Source organism: Telopea speciosissima, chromosome 3 (assembly GCF_018873765.1).
Source record: "Telopea speciosissima isolate NSW1024214 ecotype Mountain lineage chromosome 3, Tspe_v1, whole genome shotgun sequence".
NCBI classification, from domain to species: domain Eukaryota; kingdom Viridiplantae; phylum Streptophyta; class Magnoliopsida; order Proteales; family Proteaceae; genus Telopea; species Telopea speciosissima.
In genome coordinates this window covers 28,029,983-28,044,663 of record NC_057918.1, presented here as the reverse complement: position 1 = coordinate 28,044,663, position 14,681 = coordinate 28,029,983, and the positions used below count along the sequence as shown (strand labels likewise).

At 44.9% G+C, this 14,681-nt stretch overlaps 1 pseudogene; it reads right to left on the bottom strand.

Moving 5' to 3' along the window:
* Positions 1-1,560: 1,560 nt before the first annotated feature.
* LOC122655040 overlaps positions 1,561-14,681 on the bottom strand; it is a 66,268-nt pseudogene continuing 53,147 nt past the window's right edge.

The following is a 14,681-nucleotide window of genomic DNA, read 5'->3' as shown; positions in this document are numbered from 1 at the left end:
TAAGTAAATGAAATATTTACTTAAATGTTATTGGACATAACTAAGTGTCTGTCCTGGTTTTTGGCAGTTTCTAGCATAAATACTTGGCTGTCCAAGTTTCGAGTCAAGTTTCCCTTAATTTCGATAGGCATATGTGTCGAAACCACCGAAATATGGTCGAAAATGGTCGAAACCATCGAAACCTAATCGGATCCAGGGATTTTATAAAATCCTCCTTCAACTCGTCTCGAAAACATAGGAAACCAAGTTAACTCGATGGTTTCGACAGGTTTCGATCGAGTTTTTGTTCCATGATTTTATAGTGCGCCTGCTGCTACTCTCAATTGGATTTCTCCACCGGTTGGTTACCATAAGGTCAATTGTGATGCAACATTGGGAAATAGAAGTTCAAAGGGGGGGGGTCTAGGTTTCATTTTCAAAGATCATAAGGGCACAGGTGAAGGCAGTCTCAACTCCACACCACTTTAGATCGACGGTTCAAGGTGAAACTATTGCAATTCGATGTGCTCTTATAGAAGTTGTAACTGCTAGTTTCACTAAACTTCAGGTGGAATCAAATTGTAAGGAAGTGATCGGCTATATCCATGACCAAAACCGAAATCCACCCTATGAATTTTCTTCCATTATTTCAGATATTAGGAGATTATCCCCCTCTTTTGATTTCATTTCATTTCAATGTATTCCACGGGCCCTGGTTAGGAAGGCTCTATCTATCAGATGCCCCCACATTGAACGTATTCCACGTGGCTTCATGATCTTTGTGAATCTGAAGCTTTAGGTTGTACACATACTATCCTTCAATGAATCTTCCTTCTACCAAAAAAAAAAAAAAAATGAACGTGGAAAGACCCTTTGAAATAATAAATAAAGGGCAAAAGAACTCTAATTAACCGATTTTGTAATCCCTTTACCAGCATAGTAACCAGTGAAAGTACAAACAAAGGCATTGGTTTGGATGCGATTTTTGATTTCACTTGGGATTGAACGGTCTTTTTGTTCACAAAGACATTGATTTGTGTCTGGGTGCAGGAACCACGAAACTGATTAGCGTTCTCTTTCCCATAGATAAAAATGTCGTACTGAGCTTGTCACCACTATATGACATTTGCCCTCTCTTTGTACGACAGGGGGGCATAAATGATTAGGCAAAACCTATTGAAATAAGGCATAAACTTTTCTCAAACAATGTTTAGGATTGGATCTTCTTGATAAACAGACTTGTTCTGCCGTATAGAAAGTGGATGTCTAAGGAGTGATCTGGATAAGCCATGTTTCTGAATTTCAGACTCAGATTCAATCATGATCCTCCCTATATACCTATGCACCCTTTTCATGATCCTGTGTACCTGCTTTATAGTTTTGGATTTTTTTGGGTTTATTTGCAGTTGCAGTGTAGCCAACTCCTTTTGGGCTGAGCAGGAAACCTGAGGGGGAGGGGGTCATGATTCAAGATTAGTAACTGACAACTAGAACTCTTGAAAAAGGAACAAGACATCTATGGTGGGTTTCACGCATTTGTGCAGCTCACATTTGCTGCAATTATAAATACATTTCAACACATTTCAACAAAGATATTGTACATGTAATTCACAAAGAGGCCACCTATCTGATTCCATTTGACACCGATGAAAATTCTATGGAACCAAATAGCCTTCCTGCATCTTCTGACAAATAATTCACAGATTCTCTTATTAAGAACAAGAGGATAAGACTCAAAATATGGTAGGGCAAAAAAGGGATTGATCAAAACATGAATCTCTCCACATATACAGGCCTGTGTTTCAGTGTCACTCGAAGAAGGTCCCACCTTCAGTATTATCTTCACAGAGATCAGACTGGGATCTACTGGGGGAGATGGTTGGTGGGGACCCCTGATCTGGTGACATAAGGAAATAAGCAGACATGGCTTTCCTGAACCGTTTCTTGTATTGCTTGGGTGAGATTACAGTGGGAGATGAGTTCTTTGGCTCAAAGAAAGCCTTCACCCATGTCTCAAGGTGCTTGTCCCATGTGTACTGCCTCATAAAGTCAATGATCCCAAGAACCAATTCATGTTTCTCCTCATCCACCCCAACCAGTAGAGAGTATTCCATTACATCAATAGACTGCCACAATTCAATGTGAATATTTCATTAGAATATATGCAAGGAAACCTTGATTTCTACTCAGACACAGAAAAATGACTTCAAGTGCCATTCAAGGATATAAGGTGTCACCACAACAGAAAATTATACACGCATGTTTCTTATTTTTTTATTTAACGAAAAAAAAAAAAACTAAAAGAGAAAAGAAAGCTACACAAGCATGTAAGTATGATCACTGCATTTATTTGACATTTAATAAAAATGTAAAAGCAAAAGACTACAGTTGCACCAACTTGACACAACCCGTTGGTTTTGAGCCTCATGGTAGATGATGATGTGGCAAATTCCAACTATTGGATAGGTAGGGTCCGTGGGATTAGTCACGTATCAAGTTTGATGCTCCGACCCAACCACAAGACCCACATTGTACGCCTCGGTTGCATGTAAACTCCCTTTCACCCACATTTTCCATTGTATCTACAAAAGTTTCTTTCTACCACCTACGTATTGACCTTATGAAATTTTTTGCCATCTGGAGGACACTGTTTAGGCTAAAAATTTTACAGGTGGATAGGGGACCATCTGGGCAGGCTGTTGCGACAAGGCAGGCCCGGCTGGTGTTACTACCTCCCTAGTTTAAAATTGGTCAGTTAATACATAAGAAAGGAAAGAAATCTCATTTTGTTTATCTGATACATAAAGACAGCATTTCGAAACCAGATGGAGCCATCTCAGATGATGGTATGTTAAGGTTCACAAGATCTCATTCACACCTAATCAACTTTCCAGATGTTACCATCTTATGAATTCACAAAAACACTATGGAAACCCAATGAAAATTATTTCATTTCTTTAAGTCTCTGAGCACAACCTAGGAAATGGAAATGTAAGTCACCTTTCCTTTGACGGCTGGGAAAGGTGGCTTAGACTTCATTTGATGCCACCCTGCCAAATCTGGTGCCTATGTAAAGGAAGCTGAACAGCATTAAATGGGAAAATAAATACCTACTAATAATGACCTTGTTCAAATAATCACTACCAACAGCTTTTCTGGCCATTTTAATAAGTTTGTAGTCTCACTTGATTATGGTGCATTCTCATGTAGGGATGTAAACGGATCGGATACGGATCGGATGTGATCGGAGCCGGATATTCCCTGGTCGAATACGGATACCTCTAAACGGATTCGGATGCGGATCGGATTCGGATTTTCGACCATCCGTTTACATCTCTGCCTTGTGTAACCCGGACCTTCCTCCCCCTAGCGGATACAATTCACTCTCAATCCATATCTCTTAGATCATGATTCTCTTTTCATCATATTCTAGAACTTATTTAATCTTCAAAAACCCTTGAAATCATTATTTACTTAATTTTTTATTATTAAGTATTCGGATTTTTTTTCGGACGGATTTTAATCGGAGTATTCGGATTATTTTCCGGATATCTCTAAACGAATACGGATGCCCCTAAACGAATACGGATGCGAATTCGGATTCGGATTTCGGTTATCCATTTACATCCCTAGTCTCATGTAGGGGTAATGTGCAGGAAGTAGGCATCAGTTCACCAGTAGGACAGAGGACCTAAAGGGGTTGTCAATACACTGGGAATTATGTCCAATACTATGCCCATTGTATTCACTAATTGATCAATAAAAATCCTTACCTCTGTTTTTTGTGCAAACCCCCCACCCTTTTGGGGTTGGGGGGGGGGGGGAGGGGAGAAATCTGACAGGATCAAAATCATCCCATGGAGTTAAAAGTTTTGCATGCTATATTCATGCAAATGCCAACCCCCTGCATGTGCCCTGGATTAACAAAAAGCAGTGGACTAAGGCCCTTCAAATTCACTTCATCAAAACCTTGATCGGTTGATCACATGGACTCAAATCAAGGGTTGAAGGATTGACCTATTTTTGTCCTGACTGGCCAATCTAGATCAGGATAGGTTGAATCCAATATTTCAATGAGTCTTTGGGATAGGCATGATCAGCACTGATCCAATCCCTCAAACCTTGATCATTAACCACCGAGGTAAAGGCCTGATTTGTTAATCGTTTATGTTAATTCTTGGACCTCTTAACATCCAAGTCCATCCGTTACTTGGGCTTACCTCCAGAAAAGCAGTATCATTCCAGATAGCTCTCTCAAGCAACCGCTTAGCCTTGTTTCCCACAAAAATTGGAGAATTAGGCATTTCTTCAATCAGATTCTGATCCAGCAAAACTTTATTGCTCCCACTAGAATCCGGATTATACCGTGACTGGGAAGATCCTGTGAGATCATAGAGTCTTGTAACATTTCGGCCAAACAAAAGATTCTCCATAATGAGAACATTCATCCTGGATTCCTTCCCACCCTTGAGGTGCTTTGATGTAACCTTCACAAAAGAATAAGAACAAAATTTAAGGCTCTGAAAGCAAGGCAAGTATGTGAAATCCATGAAGAAGAAAAAGAAGCAATTTAGTTCAAACTAAGGTGCTTGCTCTAGATAATGTGATAGAGCGCATACTAGAAGACTTCATCTTTAGACCAAAATCCAGCTCAAGTTTATGGTTGTAACCTTGCAATTTGTTACATTCTTTCAGGAGATGAAACATGGTTGCAACTTAACAGGATTGAGAAAGGTGCATAGAGGATGGATAGTACACCCAATTGGATCAACCTTTTCCTAGGTGAGACACACTTGCACACCAAGAAGCCTTTGCAAATGGGCACCAAGGTGACATTGACATTTAATAAGAGGAACCCACATCAAAATACTTGATGCCACTTCAAGCATCCACTAAAGGGAATGATTATGGTCAGTGCACTGAATTGTCAGCACTAAGAAGTTGAAGTCCAACTTTATAAACTAGTGTACATTAGTTGAACAGATATGGAACCAAAAGAAAAAACTGGTTCAAATGGCGAATTTCAAAAAATAAAAACATGTATTCAGTGATTTCGTACTGTAACATGTATTTTCGAAAAATAGCCTATGTTATACATGATTGCGTACCATAACATACCTAAAATAAAGAAACCAATTAAAATATGCAATTGCAAGTGACAGATGAAGAAAAATTACATAATATTATTAAATTTCAGAATATTGCATCAAAGGTGCAAGTGTAAGTCACTGACACTTCACAAATCACAAGTTCACAATTCACATAAAAGCCCAAAGGTGCAATGAGCAAAAGTCCCCTGCCCTTCCTCCTAGTCTCCTACTCTATGTCAATACCAGAAAGAGGTCTGGGCAGGCTCGGAAGACGAGGAAGATTGTTGCCGCCAATGAAACCGTTCCTTTGACTTGATCACAAAGATGACCATTGCATGATATGTCAGAAGAAACGCTCAAAGTCCAACACAACAGCCTGATAGGTCGCATCATCAACATACTCTAGGTACCCCAACCTTGGATATAGATCACCGGGTTGGAAAGATGATGCAAGCGTGCCTCCACTGTAAACACTACTTACTGTACCGGATTGATGGGGCTGCTATTGGGGGCATGGGAAGGAGAAGATGTTATCAATGAAAGATGCCAAACCTTGTGACTGATCATCATCGGTAGTGCAGAATGAAGACGATGAAGAGCCATACTGAACAAACCCACCATACAGTCATACCCGACAATGGATGTGTCTGTGAGAAATAGATGGTGCACACCACTGTCCCGGTTGCTCGAACCCACTACTACCTTCCAAACTGAGGCCTCCAAGTGTGTCAGACATAGAAGAAACATCTATCTCCATGTCAATGCTATCATGTTCCTCACCTACTCTCCATCTGTGGAGTGACCCTTTGGTATAACCTGCAGGTTTGGGGGCACGTGCAACATGGTTGGCATCTTGGGTAGCATGATAGAATATCTCCTGTGAATTGTGAGGCTGTAGACCGGCCAATGGTGACTGTTAATTGTGTAATGGTGTAACTCGGTTAGAATAAGGAATATTCTAATCCAGATTCCCAGTTTATGTTTATGGTGTAATTAGGATTACTAATAGTTTCTAATTCTGGTTCCTAGTAGGATTAGGAATCTTTCTATGTACTTTCATCTTACTATAAATAAAGGCCTTGGGTGCAGCTGCTGATTATTGAATCTGTTCTTTAGCATCTTCCCTTTCTCTTCTCTTCCCTTCTTCGATTCTCTGGTTTCCCAAGGGTTAACTCTGTAACAGTGACCAACCTTTTTTTTTTTTATCAAAAATTTGTTGCAAGAAAATAAAATTTTTAAACAAAAAAATAATAAAAAAATCTGACTTAGTGGAGTCGTAGATTGGCTAATACTATCTAACATGTAATAAATTGAAGCCTAACCACTACACATTTACCTTATTTTTTTTCAAAAAATTAGTTTAGGGAATTACCTCAAAGTTTGGATCTTCATCCAATCTCTCCCCTTCAACTCCATCAAATCTTTGTTTAGATGACTTGCCCAAGGTTAGAACATCTTGTTTCACAAAGAAATGGAATGACCAAAACCCACTCAGATTTTGAATTATTTAGCCTTCACAGTCCAGGTTTGAAGTTATCAGTATCATAAATTTTTTTTTTTTGGTAATTAAATATATTACCGAGCCCCAGGAAGGGGTAGGGAAAGGAGAACAAAGGATCAATATACAAAGAGGGAAGAGGGGCACGAACAAAAAGCCCACTAGGCTGACAAACAGCCAGCCAAAAAAAGTGGGGGAGGGGGGTGGCCAGCCTGCCTACACAGAGGTGACTGACCGCAAAAGGGCAGAATCAAGGCCCCAAAAATCCAAAATGTGTCTATTCTTGGAGTTGTCCGTGGAGGGACGATGACGGATGTAGCTGAGCTTAGAGGACACATCAAAATAGATGGCTTTCCAAATCGCATCAAAAGATCTCGATTTGGAAGTCCATCTCCTGAGGTTCCTCTCCATCCAGATATGGTGGATAGCTGCGCTGAAGACTAGCTTCCCTATAGTGTCACATATAGAGCTTCCTGGAAAAGTATTGAGCAACCAAAACCATTCGCGATCAAAGCACCTGGTCCTTCTACTGCGCGGCCAGATAGAGGCTAAAGCTGTGTTCCAGATAGTGGTAGAGAAGGGACAGTCAAAGAAAAGATGAGGGATATCTTCACGGCCAATCCAACAAAGGATACAAGCGGGGGAAACAGGGATGGTTCGGCGGTCAAGGAAGGCTTGGGTGGGCAGACAAAGTCTGAGGGCTCTCCAAACAGTAAGACTGTGGCGAGGGATACGGTCTTTGAACCAAACAAGGTTGTGCCAGGGGACGGGGGGACAAGGGACCCTGGAGAAGTTCCAAGCAGAAGAGGAGGAGAACAAACCGGAGGGTGAGGGGAGCCAAATAACCTTATCCGGGCGGGTGGAGGGAAGGAGGGGTAAGGGACGAAGGGTGGGCTAGATCAAAGAGATGATGTCTGGGTTAAGGGAGGGGTGAGGGGTCCAAGAGCTAGAGGAGATGAGGGAGGAGACAGTGGCAGCCTTAGGGAGGCCAGAGTAAGAGATGGCCCTGGGGCCAAGAATGTTATAGAGGATGCCAGCAGGATGCCAAGGATCAAGCCAAAGAGAGGTGGAATTGCCATTGGAAATGGAAGAAGAGATACCATGGAGGGCCAGGGGCCGGGGGGAAAGGATCTTGCGCCAAATCCAGGAGGAGTCGGCATGGATGGACACAGTCCAAATGGAGTCAGATCTAAGGAGGTGAGAGTGGACCCAAGAGACCCAGATGGAGTCCTGGCAGGAATGGATTCTCCAGAGGAGTTTAAGGAGACCCGCAGTGTTAGAATCACGAATGCGGAGGATAACCAGACCACCTTCAGACTTGGGGAGGCAGATAGACTTCCAGCTGACAAGGTGGAGAAATCTAGGGGTGTCACTACCATTCCAGAGGAAAGCACAGAGGATTCGCTCAATAGCGTTGATGGTGGAGGAGGGGATGGAGAAGATGCCGGTCCAGTAAATGTAAGTGGCTTGGAGGACCGAGCGGATACATTCAAGCCTACCCGCGTATGAGAGAAGCTTACCTTTCCAGAGTTGGAGGCGTTTGCGAATGTTGTCAAGTATAAGGGTGCAGTGGTGGCTCGAGAGCCTGGCAGGAGTGAGAGGAAGGCTAAGGTACATGACCAGAAGAGAGCCAATGGAGAAGCCAATTAAGAGGCGGAGAGCTTCTTTAATGGAGTCAGGAGTACCAATAAGGAAGATTTTGGATTTCAGCAGGTTGACTCTGAGACCAGAAAGGGATTCAAAGAGATGAAGCGAGTCCATGATGGCGGAGATGGAGGCGTGGGACTCCTTAGAGAATATCATCAGGTCGTCAGCAAAGGCCAGATGGGAGAGGTTGGTGCTCTTGCACTTGGGAAGAGGGGAGATAAGGTGGAGATCAGTTTTGGTTTGCAGGCTTCTGGAGAGGACTTCCAGGGCAAGGGAGAAGAGGAAAGGGGAAAGAGGGCAGCCTTGGCGGATTCCAACATTAGAGCGAAAGAAACCGGCAGGCGAGCCATTTACCAAGACAGAGAAGGAAGGGGTGGAAATACAGGCGTATATCCAGCAAACGAAGACAGGGGGGAAACCCATGAGGGAGAGCACATCACAGATGAAGTCCCAACGGATAGAGTCAAAGGCTTTGTGAAGGTCAATTTTCAAGAGGGCCGCCGGAGAATGTGATTTGCGGTCAAAACCGCGAACAATCTCAGAACAGAGGATGATGTTGTCTGCTATACTTCGGCCGGAGATGAAGGCCGATTGGTTGGGACTGACAAGGGAAGGGATGACTCCCTTAATCCAATTGGAAAGGATCTTGGCAATGAACTTGTAGATGAGGTTGCAGAGGAAGATAGGCCGAAAGTCAGTCAGAGAGGAAGCCCCGTCCTTTTTAAGGATGAGGCAGATGAAAGTGTGATTGATCTGAGCTAGTTGGCCAGGTTTGAAAAAGAAGCTGCGGACAGCTTTGAAGATCTCACCTTTAAAGGAGTCCCAATGACTGAGAAAGAATCCCATACTGAAGCCGTCAAAGCCAGGAGCCTTGTTGGACTTATGGGAAAGGATAGCTCGAGAGATTTCCTCATCAGAGGGGATGGCCGTGAGAGAGCTATAGAGGGCGGGGGGAATGAATTTGTCAATGAGAGAGGGGGGGATAGGGGAGGGGGGAAGGGACGGGTTGAAGAGGGAGGAAAAGAAAGAGGAAGCAACATCTTTGATGTCAGGGGGGGAGGAGAGGTGGGTTCCATCAGAAGCGACGAGGAGGGTGATGGAATTTCAATTTTGCCTAGCTCTGAGGGAGCGATGGAAAAAGGCAGAATTCGAGTCACCAAGCTCCAACCACTTAGAGCGCGATTTCTGACGGAGCGAGCTTTCCTCAGAAGGGGAGAGAGAGGAAAGATCAGCGGCGAGAGCCGGGTTGAGAGGGTTAGACTGGAGCTGAAACTGAATGGAGAGGTCAGACCGGCAATCTGAAAGACGGGAAGGGATATTACCGAAGGTGGAAAGGTTCCAACGCCGAAGGGTAGATTTGGTGTTGCGGAGCTTACGAGCCAGGGCTATCAAAGGGAGAAAGGGGGAAGAGACCGGGAGACGCCAGGCTTTCTTAATGGTCTAGAGGTAAAGGGGGTAGGAAGTCCATATATCAAAGAACTTGAAAGGTTTAGGACCAAACGAGGAATAGGGCTGGAGAGAGATGAGGCAGGGGCAATAGTCAGAAAGACCTTGGAGAAGGAAGGAGGCATGGGAGTGGGGGAGGGAGGAGAGCCAAGGCTCATTCACAAGAAAGCGGTCAAGCTATGCGGTCCAGGCCAACACGGCGGTTGTGCCAGGTGAGAGGAGAACCTGACCACCAAAGATCATCAACGCCAAGATCCTCAATGCAATCATTGAAGGGGTCGACTGCCGAGAGATCAATAGGCCTGCCACCCAATTTTTCAAGCTGGGAGCGGACAACATTGAAATCTCCGCCAATGCCCCAAGGGAGGGAGTCTAAACCGGGCCGAAGGAGGGCGAGATCGGACCAGAGGGTCAGACGATCAGAGGCAAGATTAGAAGCATAGACTACAGTGATGTAGAAGGGGGAGGGAGAGTTGTGAAAAGAGAGCCGGAGATGAACAAATTGGGGGGAAGAGTGGGAAAGGGTGATATAGATTTTGGAGGGGTCCCAGAGAATCCAGATCCGACCAGAGGGCGAGTAGGAGTAATTAGAGAGAAAGGACCAGGAGGGGGCAACGGAAGCAGCGATATGAGAAGCATTCTCCTGAAGGACACGGGTCTCGAGGAGGCCACAGAAGGAAGAATTTCAGGATTTAATGAAGGAACGAAGTTCAAGATGCTTGGCCAAGGAGTTAAGGCCACGAACATTCCAAATAAAGCCGGAAAACATGGAAACTAAGTCGAACGGGAGAGCGAGATACTAGGAGGGGAGCTCTTGTAGTGCCTGCGGGCATATGCAACCGCCGGGCAGCGAACCAAAGGACGACAAGGGGGGAGAGGCAAGGCCACGCCCGGAAGGAAAGGGTGAAATTTGGCGGATAAGGTTAGTTGGGTGGGGGAGGGGGGGAAGAGGGAGGTAGCAAAGGGGGGGGGGGGAGGAGGGGTGTGTCAACAGAGGGGATGAGGGGTTCAGAGGTGGAACGGGAAAGGGTTGAGGGTAACGGGTTAGGGTAGGTAACTTTGTATAGATGGGCTGGTGGTTGAATGATAGGGAAATTGTAGGAGAAAAAGGATTTGAATTGGGCCAAAGTGGAGGGGTGAGAGATGGGCGGAGAGGGAGGGCCGAAAGGGTTTTTAGAAAGGGTCAAGGGACGAGCCGGAGAAGAAGATGGGGTGGGTTGAGAAGCTGGGCTTGAAAGAGGGGATGGGTGGGCCAGGGGGTGGGCTGAGGGGTGGATGAAGGAAAGGGGATGGGCAGTGAAGATGGGCCTGCTAGGGGGGGATGGATGGCCGACAGTAAGTTATTAAGAGAAAGGGGGAGGGAAATGGGATCACGTGAAAGAGGCCACGTGGGGATGGGAGGGGTTGGTAAAAGGGGGGGCAGTTTGGTCATTAGGGAGGGATCAAGGGTGCGGGTTGATAAACGACAAGGAGGGGAGGTTATACCTCACAGATCCGCAGTTGTCGAAGACCAAGGAGTTATCACGAAAATGGCTGGTTTTCTCTTGCAGGGAACTCGCAGCGACTAAAGCAGGAGCGCAGACACCCAAATCTGGAAAGGAGGGAACCTCGATGAGGGTATCCAGCACAGGCGTATCATCGGAGGGCGGCCCTTGAAGCGACTGCTCAGCGGTAACAGGCGACAAATCAGTGGAAATAGAGCTGCTTCCAAGAGGATTGACAGGTTCAGAGGACTGGCCAGCAGAGACGAGCAGACCGTCAGGGAGAAGGCCATCAGAGGATGTAGTGGCAGAAGGTTGAAGGCGGTGCAGGCGATTCTTCCGGCGGCGAATCGATCTCCCACGGCGTGGCGGGGCAGACGAGTCTTCTCGAAGAGATTCAGAAGCAGGGGCTTGCATAGGAAGAGATGGAACCATAGCCGGGGGAGAGAGCATCGAAGAAGACGACGGGTGAACAGCCGCTGAAGCCGCAAGGGATAGCGGCAAAGCAGCGGCACAGTTTGCCGTAGTGTGCCCGAAGATCTTGCAGTGGTCACAACGAGGGGGTAACCAATCAAACTTGATAGGCTGAGCAAAGCTGAAGCCATCATCTTTGACAACCGTTATGATCGAGGGAGGGGCAGTCTCGACCGAGACGTCAACGCAAATGCGAGCAAAGGAGAGACAATCCATCTTGAGGGTGCGAGCGTCGGTGTGCAGAGGGAAACCAACCACAGAGCCAAGGCGACTGAGACAATCACGAGACCAGTAGTAGAGGGGGAGTCCAGGGAGAGTGATCCACAAGGGAACAGAGCTGAAGTAAACCTTGTGGAGCAGAAGATGGGGGGACCATTGCCGGAGGAAAATGGGCTGAGAGCCCACCATCCAAGGAGCACCCTCCAGAACACGAGCTTTAACCTCATCGGAGAAGAAGCGAAAGACGAACACTCCAGTGTCGAGGAGGAAGAGCTCAAAGGAACCAAGGGGTCTCCATTGCTTCGATAGGGAGGCTTTAACGAGGTTGAAAGATGGCCTCGGTCCAAGGAAGTGGCCAATCAGGCAGGAGTTCCATTTATCAGTCTCAATAGAGAGAAGAGCAGCAGGCCAGTGAGTAACAGGGAGTCCATTTTCAATAGCAGGGGGGATATAGGAAATAGTCAAGAAACGTATGGAAATATCGTATAGTATCGGAGAGACGCAAGATACGCTAAAGATATGTATGGAAATAGTCAAGAAACGAATGGAAATGCATAGGATATATGAAAAATATAGTTTTGAACCATAAATCACTATAAATAAGGGTAAATCTGTTTGTAACCAACCCAGTTAGAACAATGCATTGTAACCGGACTTATTTACCCCCCCATTACTTAGCAACTACTTAAGATGAGGGGTTTTTTTATTTTATAATTTCACCCTTCTCCATCTCCGACTCTTTCCCTCTCCCCTCCCCACTCCCTGCAGCACCCACTCCCCCACCACTGAACTCGGGACCAGTCAGCGATCATCCATACCGTTGTTCATGGGTTTCTCATAAAATGTCATTGCTGATTTGAATGAAAAGCAAGGTGTTAGAACATCAGAATCTAATAACCAGACTAGAATAATCAGAAAAGGAAGAAGGGAAAGAAGAGAAGAAGAGAGGAGAAGGAGCACGTAAGTTCCAAAGGTGGGAGAGAACCTACTGCTAGAACTGAATGTTCTACCGCAGGTCTGTCCCTCTTATATTTATAATTAAAACATAATAAAAACAGGACAATAGTTCCCCTACAACCAAGCGATATTACAAAGAACTCAAGAACCGATAGAAAAGAAAGAGAAAGACCAAACTGCCCCTTACGCTAATACTTCGACACTCCCCCTCAAGCTGGAGCATATATATCATCCATGCACAGCTTGTTACAACTTACAACAAGAACGAAAGCTAAGAGCAAATAGAGACTTGGTAAACACATCAGCTAGCTGATCAACGAAGAAACAAACGGTGTCTCGATCAACTTCTTCAACACTGCACTGTGAACGAAGTGACAGTCCACTTCAATATGTTTGGTCCTCTCATGAAAGACCAGATTACTAGCAATAGAGATGGCTGCCTAATTGTCACAATACATCTTCATAAGAGTCAGGACCGGAAAACCCGTCTCAAGAAGTAACGACCAAATCCACATTAACTCAGTAGTAGTATGCGCCATAGCTCTATACTCTGCTTCAGCACTAGACCTGGCAACCGTGGTCTGTTTCTTGCTTCGCCATATAACCAGGTTCCCACCAACAAAGGTACAATATCCTGTGGTAGACCCACGATCACTAGTTGAACCTACCCAATCTGCATCAGAGTACGCAACTAACTCCATATGTCTATTGGGACGATAAATAAGCCCCTTTCCAGGAGCACCCTTTAATATCGAAGAATCTGAACAGCTGCATCCCAATGAGATTTACAAGGGGATTGCATGAATTGACTGAGAACCCTAACAACAAATGATATGTCTGGCCTAGTAACAATCAAGTATATAAACTTCCCAATCAAGCTTCTGTAGGAGTGCACATCTTTAAGAGGTTCACCATCATCAATCCCAAATTTTTTATTAGGATCCATAGGAATATCCACTGGTTTTGCAGTAAGCATACTAATATCAATCAAGAGGTCTAAAACGTACTTTCTTTGAGATAGGCTGACCCCGTTTTTGCTTCTAACAACCTCAATCCCAAGAAAGTAATGAAGCTGGCCCAAGTCTTTGGTCTGAAAATGCTGTTGTAAATAATCCTTTACCTTCTTACTGCCACATGATGTCATCTACATAGACAACAAAAACAACCACTTTCTCTCCTTAGCGACGAACAAACACTTCTGAAAAACATTGAGAGAAACCATAACCAGTCACAATAGCACTAAACTTCTCGAACCACGTCCGAGGGGACTGTTTCAGCCCATAAATAGCCTTGTGCAACCTACACACACGTCCACCATTCTCCCCCTGAGCAACATACCCTGGAGGTTGCTCCATATAGACCTCTTCAAGTCACCATCAAGGAAGGAATTTTTAATGTCTAGCTGGAATAAAGGCCAATCAAAATTTACAGTCATAGAAATAAGAAGACGAACTGAATTCAAATGTGCCACAAGAGAGAAAGTCTCAAAGTAGTCAACACCATAAGTCTGGGTGTAGCCCTTAGCTACCAAGTGAGCTTTAAGCCGCTCAACAAAACCATCAGAGTGATACTTAATAGTATACACCCACCTACACTTCACCAAGCCTTTGCCAGGAGGTTAGTTTACCAACTCCCATGTTTGTTGAGTCAATAAGGCATCCATTTCCACATCCATGGCTTTCTTCCAAGCAAGAATAGCAAGGACCTCAGTGTGGGTGCGAGGAATGGTATAAGTAGACAGTGAGTGAGCAAGACTATGGTAACAACTCTCGTTCGTTTGACTTGATTTGGAAAGCCATCTTTTGGGATGTCTCCTCTAAGCTCAGTCTTCTGCCCCACAAGGCCTTTTTGGATTCCCCAAGAAACAGGCATATTGTTGTTTCCTGGGGT